The sequence below is a fragment of the Salvelinus fontinalis genome, chromosome 13 (assembly GCF_029448725.1).
Source record: "Salvelinus fontinalis isolate EN_2023a chromosome 13, ASM2944872v1, whole genome shotgun sequence".
NCBI lineage: Eukaryota > Metazoa > Chordata > Actinopteri > Salmoniformes > Salmonidae > Salvelinus > Salvelinus fontinalis.
In genome coordinates, this window is record NC_074677.1 from 44,617,809 (window position 1) to 44,632,579 (window position 14,771).

Consider the following 14,771-nt stretch of genomic DNA (forward strand, 5'->3'; position numbering starts at 1 on the left):
ATCACTAGACAACTAGTCTACAGCTAGACAACAATATCACTAGACGACTAGCCTACAGCTAGACACCAATATCACTAGACAACTAGTCTACAGCTAGACAACAATATCACTAGACGACTAGCCTACAGCTAGACACCAATATCACTAGACAACTAGCCTACAGCTAGACACCAATATCACTAGACAACTAGCCTACAGCTAGACACCAATATCACTAGACAACTAGCCTACAGCTAGACACCAATATCACTAGACAACTAGCCTACAGCTAAACACCAATATCACTAGACGACTAGCCTACAGCTAGACACCAATATCACTAGACAACTAGCCTACAGCTAGACACCAATATCACTAGACAACTAGCCTACAGCTAGACAACAATATCACTAGACACCAATATCACTAGACAACTAGCCTACAGCTAGACAACAATATCACTAGACAGCTAGCCTACAGCTAGACAACAATATCACTAGACAACTAGCCTACAGCTAGACAACAATATCACTAGACAACTAGTCTACAGCTAGACAACAATATACCTAGACGACTAGCCTACAGCTAGACACCAATATCACTAGACAACTAGTCTACAGCTAGACACCAATATCACTAGACAACTAGCCTACAGCTAGACACCAATATCACTAGACGACTAGCCTACAGCTAGACAACTAGCCTACAGCTAGATAACAATATCACTAGACAACTAGCTTACAACTAAACACCAATATCACTAGACGACTAGCCTACAGCTAGACACCAATATCACTAGACAACTAGTCTACAGCTAGACAACAATATCACTAGACGACTAGCCTACAGCTAGACACCAATATCACTAGACAACTAGTCTACAGCTAGACAACAATATCACTAGACGACTAGCCTACAGCTAGACACCAATATCACTAGACAACTAGCCTACAGCTAGACACCAATATCACTAGACAACTAGCCTACAGCTAGACACCAATATCACTAGACAACTAGCCTACAGCTAGACACCAATATCACTAGACAACTAGCCTACAGCTAGACAACAATATCACTAGACACCAATATCACTAGACAACTAGCGTACAGCTAGACAACAATATCACTAGACAACTAGTCTACAGCTAGACAACAATATACCTAGACAACTAGCCTACAGCTAGACAACAATATCACTAGACAACTAGTCTACAGCTAGACAACAATATACCTAGACGACTAGCCTACAGCTAGACACCAATATCACTAGACAACTATTCTACAGCTAGACACCAATATCACTAGACAACTAGCCTACAGCTAGACACCAATATCACTAGACGACTAGCCTACAGCTAGACAACTAGCCTACAGCTAGATAACAATATCACTAGACAACTAGCTTACAACTAAACACCAATATCACTAGACGACTAGCCTACAGCTAGACACCAATATCACTAGACAACTAGCCTACAGCTAGACAACAATATCACTAGACAACTAGCTTACAACTAAACACCAATATCACTAGACGACTAGCCTACAGCTAGACACCAATATCACTAGACAACTAGTCTACAGCTAGACAACAATATCACTAGACGACTAGCCTACAGCTAGACACCAATATCACTAGACAACTAGTCTACAGCTAGACAACAATATCACTAGACGACTAGCCTACAGCTAGACACCAATATCACTAGACAACTAGCCTACAGCTGGACACCAATTTCACTAGACAACTAGCCTACAGCTAGACACCAATATCACTAGACAACTAGCCTACAGCTAGACACCAATATCACTAGACAACTAGCCTACAGCTAAACACCAATATCACTAGACGACTAGCCTACAGCTAGACACCAATATCACTAGACAACTAGCCTACAGCTAGACACCAATATCACTAGACAACTAGCCTACAGCTAGACAACAATATCACTAGACACCAATATCACTAGACAACTAGCCTACAGCTAGACACCAATATCACTAGACAACTAGCCTACAGCTAGACACCAATATCACTAGACAACTAGCCTACAGCTAAACACCAATATCACTAGACAACTAGCCTACAGCTAGACACCAATATCACTAGACGACTAGCCTACAGCTAGACAACTAGCCTACAGGTAGATAATAATATCACTAGACAACTAGCTTACAACTAAACACCAATATCACTAGACGACTAGCCTACAGCTAGACACCAATATCACTAGACAACTAGTCTACAGCTAGACAACAATATCACTAGACAACTAGCCTACAGCTAGACAACAATATCACTAGACAACTAGTCTACAGATAGACACCAATATCACTAGACAACTATTCTACAGCTAGACACCAATATCACTAGACAACTATTCTACAGCTAGACACCAATATCACTAGACAACTATTCTACAGCTAGACACCAATATCCCTATACAACTAGCCTACAGGTAGACACCAATATCACTAGACAACTAGCCTACGGCTAGACACCAATATCACTAGACAACTAGCCTACAGCTAGACACCAATATCACTAGACAACTAGCCTACAGCTAGACACCAATATCACTAGACAACTAGCCTACAGCTAGACAACAATATCACTAGACACCAATATCACAAGACAACTAGCCTACAGCTAGACAACAATATCACTAGACACCAATATCACTAGACATCTAGCCTACAGCTAGACAACAATATCACTAGACACCAATATCACAAGACAACTAGCCTACAGCTAGACACCAATCTGCATCCAACCCATCCAACATTGACCGTAGGCCTATAGTTGACTCTTTCAGTTAGACGCATTTGATTTTGCAATGGCATAGGCCTACATTATCTTGGGTTTGTGTGCCCATGAGAACTCTGTTCACAGAAAAACATAATTCCATTTTATGTAGGCCTAGTTTCACTTACATTTTCAGAGTTCTGAAAGAGTGATCTGTGAACACTCCAAGCGGACAACTCATGAACTATGGACAACTCATGAACTATGGACAACTCATGAACTATGGACAACTCATGAACTATGGACAACTCATGAACTATGGACAACTCATGAACTATGGACAACTCATGAACTATGGACAACTCATGAACTATGGACAACTCATGAACTATGGACAACTCATGAACTATGGACAACTCATGAACTAGGGTGTAAACATGTTTTGATTCAACTCGTGTATTATATTGAATGTAGGCATCCTGTTCTGCGTGTGTTCATGTATGTAAAATTGCCTCGGCTGAGAAGTAAGGCTACCGGCAGATTAGGCCTAGTGGAGGGTAAATGCAACTAAACGCAGTTTACTCACCTTTTTCAGAAAATGCATTGAAAGTATAGGGAGCATGACTTTTTCCACCACTTTTTTTGTACCACTACATCACTGGCTAGCGGTAGGCCTATTAGAAGTTCATGGTAATAGGCCTACACATTGTAGCCTAGTCTAGTCAATTGACCATGTGTGTTCGGGTGACCATCTCATTTTTCACAGGACAGTTTCAGCCCTATTTCAGGTGTCCCGACTTTTCAGGTGCTAGTGTTTCCTCATTAGGTTTGTGTTGGGAAAACAGATGAACCAAACACTCAGAAAGGGTATTTACATATCAAAAGAGATTTAATGAAGTTTTCCCAGTGGTGCAGGTATGAGAAATGATCATGTGGTTGAGTGAAGAATGAGTGCATGTTTACATTAACTAAAGATACTGTAAGTTACTATTCCTTCATCTGTACATGCACATTCCTTAGATATTAGATATGATCTACATTTTTATTTAAGTTTTAGCTTTTAATCTGAGTTATTTTCTAAAATAAAATATTATTTGATTTTCTAATATGCATCTAAATGATAATATTTAGCATTTGATATAAAAAAAACTATTCTTTATCATGATTTTCTCGGTTGCATACCTGCCTACAGTTGGATTGGTGCAATCAGTAATACACATACAGTGATATCGTTCGAACTGTGTTCTCTACAGTAGTGATTCATGAATAGTTATCTCATTCAGAATGACTTGGCAGTGCGGGGGTTAAATTAGTGTGCATACTTACAGACCTATGTTCACTTCACTCTGCGTCATGTGACCCCATTTGCTTTGTGACGTAAATCCCTTGGCCTATCTCACCTGAAGGAATTCCAGCATTTCCTGAAACCAAATATGGTCACATCCCATTGGATTCCTGCACCTGGGAGGTTGAGACACTTCCTCTTTCTTAAAGGTACAGGTGCATCCTGTGGGTTCACACTCTGACTCTTCTTTTTTTGCACTGTTGTCAAGAGAGAGATAGAGAAGATTTTGCCAGTGATGTAAAGTTTGCTAAGCAAATACCCAAAGTGGTATTGCATTACCATCACGATGATTAAACCTGTGGAAAGCAAAGAGTGTTTCTTCTCTTCCCACCAAGATACAACCACCTTCCATAAAACCACACTAAATACACTATAGATTATTTGATAAGAGAAGTTCCAACACATTTCCAAATGTCTCTTCCCAAATAAAGAGTGGGAGAGATGTCTTGCCGCCACATGATGTATGAGTTGTATAGTATACTCTACAGGTATACATTCTAAACTCAGCAAAAAAAGAAACGTCCCTTTTTCAGGACCTTGTCTTTCAAAGATAATTCGTAAAATCAAAATAAACTTCACAGATCTTCATTGTAAAGGGTTTAAACACTGTTTCCTCTGCTTGTTCAATAAACCATAAACAATGAATGAACATGCACCTGTGGAACGGTTGTTAAGACACTAACAGTTTACAGACGGTAGGCAATTAAGGTCACAGTTATGAAAACGTAGGACACTAAAGAGGCCTTTCTACTGACTCTGAAAAACACCAAAACACCCTGCTCATCTGTGTGAATGTGCCTTAGGCATGCTGCAAGGAGGCATGAGGACTGCAGATGTGGCCATGGCAAAAAATTGCAATGTCCGTACTGTGAGACGCCTAAGACAGTGCTACAGGGAGACAGGACGGACAGCTGATTGTCCTCGCAGTGGCAGACCACGTGTAACAACACCTGCACAGGATCGGTACATCCAAGCATCACACCTGCGGGACAGGTACAGGATGGCAACAACAACTGCCCGAGTTACACCAGGAACGTACAATCCCTCCATCAGTGTTCAGACTGTCCGCAATAGGCTGAGAGAGGATAGACTGAGGGCTTGTAGGCCTGTTGTAAGGCAGGTCTTCACCAGACATCACTGGCAACAACATAGCCTATGGGCACAAACCCACCGTCGCTGGACCAGACAGCACTGGCAAAAAGTGCTCTTCACTGACGAGTCGCGGTTATGTCTCACCAGGGGTGATGGTCGGATTCGCGTGTATCGTCGAAGGAATGAGCGTTACACCGAGGCCTGTCATGGTCTGGGGCGGTGTGTCACAGCATCATCGGACTGAGCTTGTCGTCATTGCAGGCAATCTCAACGCTGTGTGTTACAGGGAAGACATCCTCCTCCCTATTCCGGTACCCTTCCTGCAGGGTCATCCTGACATGACCCTCCAGCATGACAATGCCACCAGCAATACTGCTCGTTCTGTGCGTGATTTCCTGCAAGACAGGAATGTTAGTGTTCTGCCATGGCCAGCAAAGAGCCCGGATCTCAATCCCATTGAGCACGTCTGGGACCTGTTGGATCGGAGGGTGAGGGCTAGGGCCATTCCCCCCAGAAATGTCCGGGAACTTGCAGGTGCCTTGGTGGAAGAGTGGGGTAACATCTCACAGAAAGAACTGGCAAATCTGGTGCAGTCCATGAGGAGGAGATGCACTGCAGTACTTAATGCAGCTGGTGGCCACACCAGATACTGACTGTTACTTTGATCAGGGACACATTATTCCATTTCTTTTAGTCACATGTCTATGGAACTTGTTCAGTTTATGTCTCAGTTGTTGAGTCTTGTTATGGTCATTTAAATATTTACGCATGTTAAGTTTGCTGAAAATAAATACAGTTGAGCAGTGAGAGGACGTTTCTTTTTTTGCTGAGTTTATGTTTTTTTTTGCTGAGTTTATGTTTTGGTTCTCTATTCTGTGACTGAGAAGGGGTTGAAGGGAGTCACTTCCGGTGGAGCTGTAGAAAAGGGAGCAGAGTGTAAGTGCAATTTAACGATAAGTAGTTGTTATGTCATCTGAGAGATTGTTTTCCAGATCTGAGAGCTGATTTCTTCAGCTTGATAGTTATGATGGGTTAGGAAAAGTAAACATACTAAAATGTGATCTCGGTTTTTGGGGTTTGTTCTGTAGTAATTTCATAAAAACGAATGAACATTTTCCAAATCAACTACATACTAGTCTCAAATCAAGTGCATCCTTCTCTCTCGCTTGACTCAAGGCACTCTGCAGTGCTTACCAGAGCCATAGATATACAGTCAGGTCCAAAATTATTGGCACCCTTGATAAAGATGAACAAAAAAAGAGTTTGTAAAATAAATAATACAAACACAACTACATTGTATGCTAAAAAAATATAGAGAAATAGATTTTGTTTAACAACTTTAAAAAAAAAATCTCTAAAAAATAAGAGTAAAAATTTTGGCACACCGGTTTTCAATTCCTTTCAATACCTCATTTTGCGAGGAAAACGGCACTAAGCCTTTTTTCTAAAATGTTTTCTGAGATTGGAGAACACAGTGGGAGGGATCTTAGACCATTCCTCCATACAGAATCGTTCCAGATGCTTGATATCCTTAGTCTGCACTTACGGTCTACCCTCTTCAAATGACAGGTTCCCTTTCAGTCGGTCACTCGGTATAGCATACGATGGTGAGTCAACAACCAATCCTATTCACCTGAAGTCAACTGAAATTGAGCACAACGGGCCAATGGATAACGAGGCCGCCCTTCGAAGCCTCGCGTTCCTGGTTATAATAGCGGGGCTCACATCCATTTCCTAAATTCTTTGCTCTTCGGGTCGCCTGAAGGAAGAACGTGTCAATCAATTTACAGACTTTTCAAGTACACGAAGGCTACGAGATTCGGCTCCGACTTAGGTGTCTGTTAGTGAGGAGAAAGTACTCGTCCCCCTAAATGTTGCAAGTTTTAGGTCTTGGGATCGGTTTTTGTGTTTTCTAAAAACCCACTACTTTCTGCTCTGCTTGCGTAGCCAGTGCTTCCTTGCTTGAGTAAGATGGCCCGTGGTAAGAGTGAGTTAAAAAAAGCTAACCAGCCGAGTTTGAACATAAGACTGTGCCCTATGGCATGTGGTTTCACAATGAAAATGAAAGATACTCACTAGTGCTGTCCTATTTACCTGGGGTGGAAACACGCTCAGGAGGCCTTGGTTCAGATCAGTTCGTGTGACCATTTTCTCTGGCTGGGCTCAACTTCCATTGGGAGACTGGCTGACTTTTGTGAGGAAGATTGGTGGTCAGAATTGATAGGGGAGGGGTGTCATCTCAGCCGAGTTAGCTCTTTCACGGTTTCTCTGGCAGTGTTCAGAGTCACTGATTGACTCTGGCGGGTTTTCAGACTGTGTATTGGGCGACATCACTACGGGGCAGCTTGAAGTCCCGGCTTTGGATTTGGCAGGGGAGAGTGAACCATTTGTGGTGAATGTGCCTTTGATGCCGTTTTTATCTTCCACGGCTGAGTTCCTCCAGGTTTGGGGGAAGGTATTTACTTCCTGTCCCTGCAGCGGTGAAGCGTTGCTTACCCCTGTTTAAAGATTTCGCCGATGAGTGGCGAGTTACTTAGCTCCATAGGGGCTAATCCTACTCGAAGGTCCCTGAACCCAGTGTGGGCCGAATATCAGAACACACAATTTCTTCCCCACGTTCAGACACACAGTTGCCAAGACTGTATCAGTCGCCAGGGTGGCACTCCTTCAGGAGATCATGTATGGGAGACTGGCAGCGTGCTCCGTCCAGTGGCGGCCATGCACAGTTTCACCATGGGGGGTGAGGATGGTGACGAGGGGGTACGGTCTGCAGTTCACTGTGTGTTCTCCTCCTTTTCATGGCACCGTTATGTCATTGATCCCCACGGTCCTTGCGCCTGTCTTGAGAGAGGAGATTTCCGCTCTCCTTCAAAAGCAGGCTATTCAGGTGGTCCTAGTGTCAGAAGTACAGAACGGTTGGTACAGCCGGTACTTCTTAGTTCCCAAGAGCAATGGAACGTTGCGTCCCATACTGAACTTGCATGTTTTAAACAAGCACCTCAAGGTTGCAAGTTCAAAATGCTCACCCTTTGCCAGCTTTGGCAATCTGTGCATCCCAGCGATTGGTTCACGTCCATACATCTGAAGCATGCATATTTACATGTCTTATACTTCCTCCCATCTCCCTATTACCGCACCTTTTCTATGGTGCTGGAAGTGGCTTTGGCACCGGTGTGGTGCCAGTTGTTTAGAGTATTGGCCCATCTGGACGATTGGCTGGTCGAGGGAACAGGTGGCACTCCACGCTGCCATGCTGGTTTCCCATATTCAGTCATAGGGGTTCATAATGAATCACCAGGAAAGTTGTTTGACTCTGGCTCAGCACATTCAGTTTCTGGGATTCGTTCTGGACTTGGTTCTGAATCATGCGTTTTTGTCCCAATAGAAGAGGAGGTTTGTCGATGAAGTGGTGCGCGTATGCGCATTATCAAGTCACATCAGGTGCCCTGTTGTTTTGGAATTGCGATTTAATTGAGTTCTGACTTTTCAGGGTCGCAAGGTAAGTGTTGTTCTTGGACCCATGGGTTCTATAGACTTGGGCCGCCATGGTCGATGTTAGGCAGCATTTTGTCTGAGTTACCACAGTTTCTCTGTGGGTTTGAGCCTTGGGTTGCCTTCATGGCCGGCAGCGGGCAGAGAGCACATTATCAGGGTTTGCACAGTTTCCTGTGGGTTTGAGCCTTGGGCTGCCGTGGTTCATCGACTTAGGTCGATGCTATAAAGCATGTGTGTGGGCTTTACCAAGTCACAACAGATGTTCTGTTGTTTTGGACATGCTGTTCCTTGTACGAGTTAAGGTAAGTATTGTTCTTGGAACCGTGGGGTTAGGGTTAGGGAACGTACAGTTATGAATATAACTCCTGTTCCCTGAAGGAGGGTATACGAGGTATAACATATTTTGGCCCCCTGCCATCAAGGGGTTTGGGCTCGCTGAAGAGTGGTACTGGATTGAGGAAATGGATGCGAGCTCCAGTATTATAGCAAGGAAGGGGGGGGGGTTCAGATGGCGGGCTCATAAGCCATTGGTCTGTTGGGTGTGATTTCAGTTTGTGTCAGGTAAATAGGATTGGTTGTTGACTCCCCATAGTACTGTATGCTATTCTTCGTTCCCTCATTCAGGTAAGAGTAGTTATATTCATCACTGTACATTTCAATGGGGTTGAAGTCCAGAGACTGAGATGGCCATCGCAAAATGTCTGCCTCTGTCAGAATGCTGAAACTTGGCAGCATGTGGACCTTTCAGCAAGACAATAACCCCATGCCCACATAAAAATCCACAAAGAAATGGTTAATTGACCACAAAATCAACATCTGGACTTCAACCCCATTGAAAATGTACAGTTATGAATATAACTACTGTTACCTGAAGGAGGGAACGAAGTATAGCATACAGTACTATGGGGAGTCAACAATTCTGGACCTGACTGTAGATATGTACTGTATGGCTCTGGTGCATACCAAAGGGCACAAGGCATCACTGATTGCAAATGTCTCTGGATTGTCTGCCAAAGAAGACAGTGAATGTCTCAACCAGGGAAATAAAAACGTAGACAAACAATATCTTGGAACTTATCAAATACAGTATCTTTATGGCCACCTGTAAGTTTACCCAATGTTGTGCAATCTGTCTGCCAGTTGATGAGGTCCACCAACAGCCTTGGTAACAGACACACACACACACACACACACACACACACACACACACACACACACACACACACACACACACACACACACACACACACACACACACACACACACACAGTGATACGTACTGTAATAAAATGTCTGTCTCAGGCCTCTTCCTGTCACCATCGTGTCAATAAAACCTCCAGAAAGATCCTTGTGTAGTGTGTGTGCGTGTGTTTGTAGACTAAAGATAATGCTCTTTATATGCAAAACATTCATGGCCAGTGGCAACACAGGGACTACATCCCAAATGGCACCTTATGGCCTATTTGGTATACTACTTTTGACAAAGTAGTGCACGATATAGGGAAAGGGTGCCATTTGGAACTCAGCCCCTATGGGCCCTGGTCAAAAGTAAAGCATGAGTTAATAGGGTGCCGTTCGGAACGGAGACAGGAAGTGAGCTGCCCAGTCAGCGGCCCCGTCCAGCCTGTTCACGCTCATTACCACCTCCCAATCTCATCCAACCAGTGCTCGACTTGGATTGAAATAGGTTCATTTTGGGTGCAGGTACTGTTTATATTTAGGTGCAGGAGCTCCTCAAAACCTTTGCGATAATATTCTAGAAGAGGAACAGGAGCTCAAGCAGTAGAACATTTGCGCTGCCAGTACAGGTTGGTAGAGCATGGCGCTTGCAAAGCCAGGGTTGTGGGTTCAATTCCCATGGGGGACCAGTATGGGGAAAAAGTATGGAAATGTATGCACTCACTACTACTGTAAGTCGCTCTGTATGAGTCTAAATGACTAAAATGTGAAAGGTAAATGTACTCAGCTCTGGGGAGCTCCTGCCAAAGTCAAGCACTGCATCCAACTCTCATTCACTCTCTCAGGGCTTTATAACGATAATGCCAAAGTCAAGCACTGCATCCAACTCTCATTCACTCTCTCAGGGCTTTATAATGATAATGCCAAAGTCAAGCACTGATATCCAACTCTCATTCACTCTCTCAGGGCTATATAACGATAATGCCAAAGTCAAGCACTGCATCCAACTCTCATTCACTTTCTCAGGGCTTTATAATGATAATGCCAAAGTCAAGCACTGCATCCAACCCTCATTCACTCTCTCAGGGCTTTATAATGATAATGCCAAAGTCAAGCACTGCATCCAACTCTCATTCACTCTCTCAGGGCTTTATAATGATAATGCCAAAGTCAAGCACTGCATCCAACCCTCATTCACTCTCTCAGGGCTTTATAATGATAATGCCAAAGTCAAGCACTGCATACAACTCTCATTCACTCTCTCAGGGCTATATAACGATAATGCCAAAGTCAAGCACTGCATCCAACTCTCATTCACTTTCTCAGGGCTTTATAATGATAATGCCAAAGTCAAGCACTGATATCCAACTCTCATTCACTCTCTCAGGGCTATATAACGATAATGCCAAAGTCAAGCACTGCATCCAACTCTCATTCACTTTCTCAGGGCTTTATAATGATAATGCCAAAGTCAAGCACTGCATCCAACCCTCATTCACTCTCTCAGGGCTTTATAATGATAATGCCAAAGTCAAGCACTGCATCCAACTCTCATTCACTCTCTCAGGGCTTTATAATGATAATGCCAAAGTCAAGCACTGCATCCAACCCTCATTCACTCTCTCAGGGCTTTATAATGATAATGCCAAAGTCAAGCACTGCATACAACTCTCATTCACTCTCTCAGGGCTTTATAATGATAATGCCAAAGTCAAGCACTGATATCCAACTCTCATTCACTCTCTCAGGGCTATATAACGATAATGCCAAAGTCAAGCACTGCATCCAACTCTCATTCACTCTCTCAGGGCTTTATAATGATAATGCCAAAGTCAAGCACTGCATCCAACTCTCATTCACTCTCTCAGGGCTTTATAATGATAATGCCAAAGTCAAGCACTGCATCCAACCCTCATTCACTCTCTCAGGGCTTTATAATGATAATGCCAAAGTCAAGCACTGCATACAACTCTCATTCACTCTCTTAGGGCTTTATAATGATAATGCCAAAGTCAAGCACTGCATCCAACTCTCATTCACTCTCTCAGGGCTTTATAATGATAATGCCAAAGTCAAGCACTGCATCCAACTCTTATTCACTCTCTCAGGGCTTTATAATGATAATGCCAAAGTCAAGCACTGCATCCAACTCTCATTCACTCTCTCAGGGCTTTATAATGATAATTCCAAAGTCAAGCACTGCATCCAACTCTCATTCACTCTCTCAGGGCTTTATAATGATAATGCCAAAGTCAAGCACTGCATCCAACCCTCATTCACTCTCTCAGGGCTTTATAATGACACTGAGCTTCCGTTCTGGCCACGGGCCCAATGAGTCAGTGAAAAAGACCCACGTCTGATTCATCAACTTTTACTTGGAAGACAGGAAGTGTGTGTGTGTGTGTGTGTGTGTGTGTGTGTGTGTGTGTGTGTGTGTGTGCACTCCTTCACGTTTGACCATACCACACAAGATATTAAAAATGACACACAAAACCCCTCTCAACGTCTTTTGTCAACCAGCCCTACTTCATTCTACAGTACAATAGCTAACAGGGCCTGGATCAGCTCTGGCTTGATTTGCCTGTTGAGTAATGATCTGCTAGCGCTTGACAGTTTGTTCAGATCAATGCAGATTCATGTCTTATTGAAAGAAACCCAGTTTAGCAGCGCTACAGTCATTCCTGAGAACAATCAGAGACTATTCGGGGCTAAAGGACAAGGGCACCCTCCCTCTGTCAACATCAGGCTCAACTCAGGAGGCTCAGGAGGCCACAGCCAAACCAAGATTGTGTCCTAAATGGCACCCTTTATATTGCACTGCTTTTGACCAGGGCCTATAGGGTTCTGCTCAAAAGTAGTGCACCATGTAGGGAATAGGGTGGCATTTTGGATGCACTCCAAGGCTCTCTGTACCACTGTAGACCATATCCACTGTACTTATTCACTGTACTGGTAAGAAGTCAAGGTATGCCGATGAACAACATATAACAAATTATTACGTAGCTGTATGAAGATTGAATTGAGTAAATGTCTGCATGTATTTGCTAATATTAATGAATACAACAAGATGTCTAATGATTTACTGAAGTTTACTGATTAACACACTATTCATACGTGTAAGTCAGTACTGCGCACCACCCTCCTGAGAACTCTTCTATACTGTGGAGGGTGAATCATTGTATATACTGCTTGTGATCAATAATGTAGGAACGGTGTACATTATTTAAAGCTTTAACAGGCAATCCTAACATGCGGGAACATGGATAAATAGTGTGCGTTTTGTGTCAAGGAAGGGTTGCAGCAATAGTTCTTCCATAGCAAGAGATGATAAATCATCCTTAAACATTATGACTGGAAAGCATGTGTGTGTGTGTGTGTGTGTGTGTGTGTGTGTGTGTGTGTGTGTGTGTGTGTGTGTGTGTGTGTGTGTGTGTGTGTGTGTGTGTGTGTGTGTGTGTGTGTGTGTGTGTGTGTGTGTGTGTGTGTGTGTGTGTGTGTGTGTGTGTGGCACAGGGATAAGCATATGGCTGTACACGTGTAACTCAAGTCGAGCAGGTAAGCACGGGTAACCACACGATCTCATTCACACACAAACACACACACAGAATAATGGGCTGTGGCATACCCTCCATCAATCAAGCAGTCTACAATGCAAATCTGATACCAGCCATGTAAACAAACAACCAGGCACTCCTCTTATCCACTCATTTTACTAAATTGAGTTTTGGTTCAAACTATACACTGCATTGGAGACAGAGAAGTACAATAGTTTTTTTTTTAAACAGCACACTTTATGGATGCTAAAGTTTGTGATCTTTCACACTCTAACCTACACAGAATAACTTTGGTTAGACCTGTTGGGCTACAAAAAAACTCCTGTTGTGAATTGTATGTTTAAAAATAAGTTGTTCATCAATACAATGATGCACCCCTCATTTTGGTCATTTGGGGCAGTTGTAGTGCTTCATTGAATTATGCGTATAATTGACCTTTGCATCAGCATGGCAGGCATATGTGTTGACGCCCCAGGTCGGGGGTCCTTAGCTTTGATGGTGATTGTCTGATGGGTCAGATAGGGGACCAGGGCTGGTGGCTGCTCACTGTCTGTCTGATGAGAGCAGATAGCCACCAGACATGGTTCCATCAACTAGAGCTCCTCTAACAAAGGAGCCAATGGAGAGGATCAGAATACCACCAGGGTACTGAACTCCACCCCCCTTAGAACAGATGCCTCTAAACCCCTCCCATCTCATCTTACATCAGAGGGGGTGGGTTCACCTGTCATAAACTGTAGTTCAGGTAGAGTAGAGAGAGACCTAAATATCAGAACCATAGGTAACTTCCACAAAGCTGGCCTGCTACACCATCAAAAGGAACATAACAATTTGACATGCCAATTAGGATCTGGCAAAAAATACTTGAATACGTTATAGAACCCATTGCCATCTATGGTTGTGAGGTCTGGGGTCCGCTCACCAATTAAGACTCTGCATGCAGAATTCTGCAAAACATACTCTGTGTACAACGTAAAACACCAAATAATGCATGCGTAGCAGGCCGATACCCGCTAATGATCAAATTCCAGAAAAGAGACCTTAAATTCTATAACTACCTAAAAGGAAGCGATTCCCAAACCTTCCATAACAAAGCCATCACCTACAGAGAGATGAACCTGGAGAAGAGTCCCCTAAGAAAGCTGGTCCTTCAAGCTGACACCACAGAGCCCCAGGACAGCAACACAATCAGACCCAAACAAATCATAAAAAAACTCAAATATAATTACTTGACACATTGGAAATAATTAGCAAAAAAAGAGAGCAAACTAGAATGCTATTTAGTCCTTAACAGAGAATACCAAGTGGCAGAATACCTGACCACTGTGACTGACCCAAACTTAAGGAAAGCTTTGACTATGTACAGACTCAGTGAGCATAG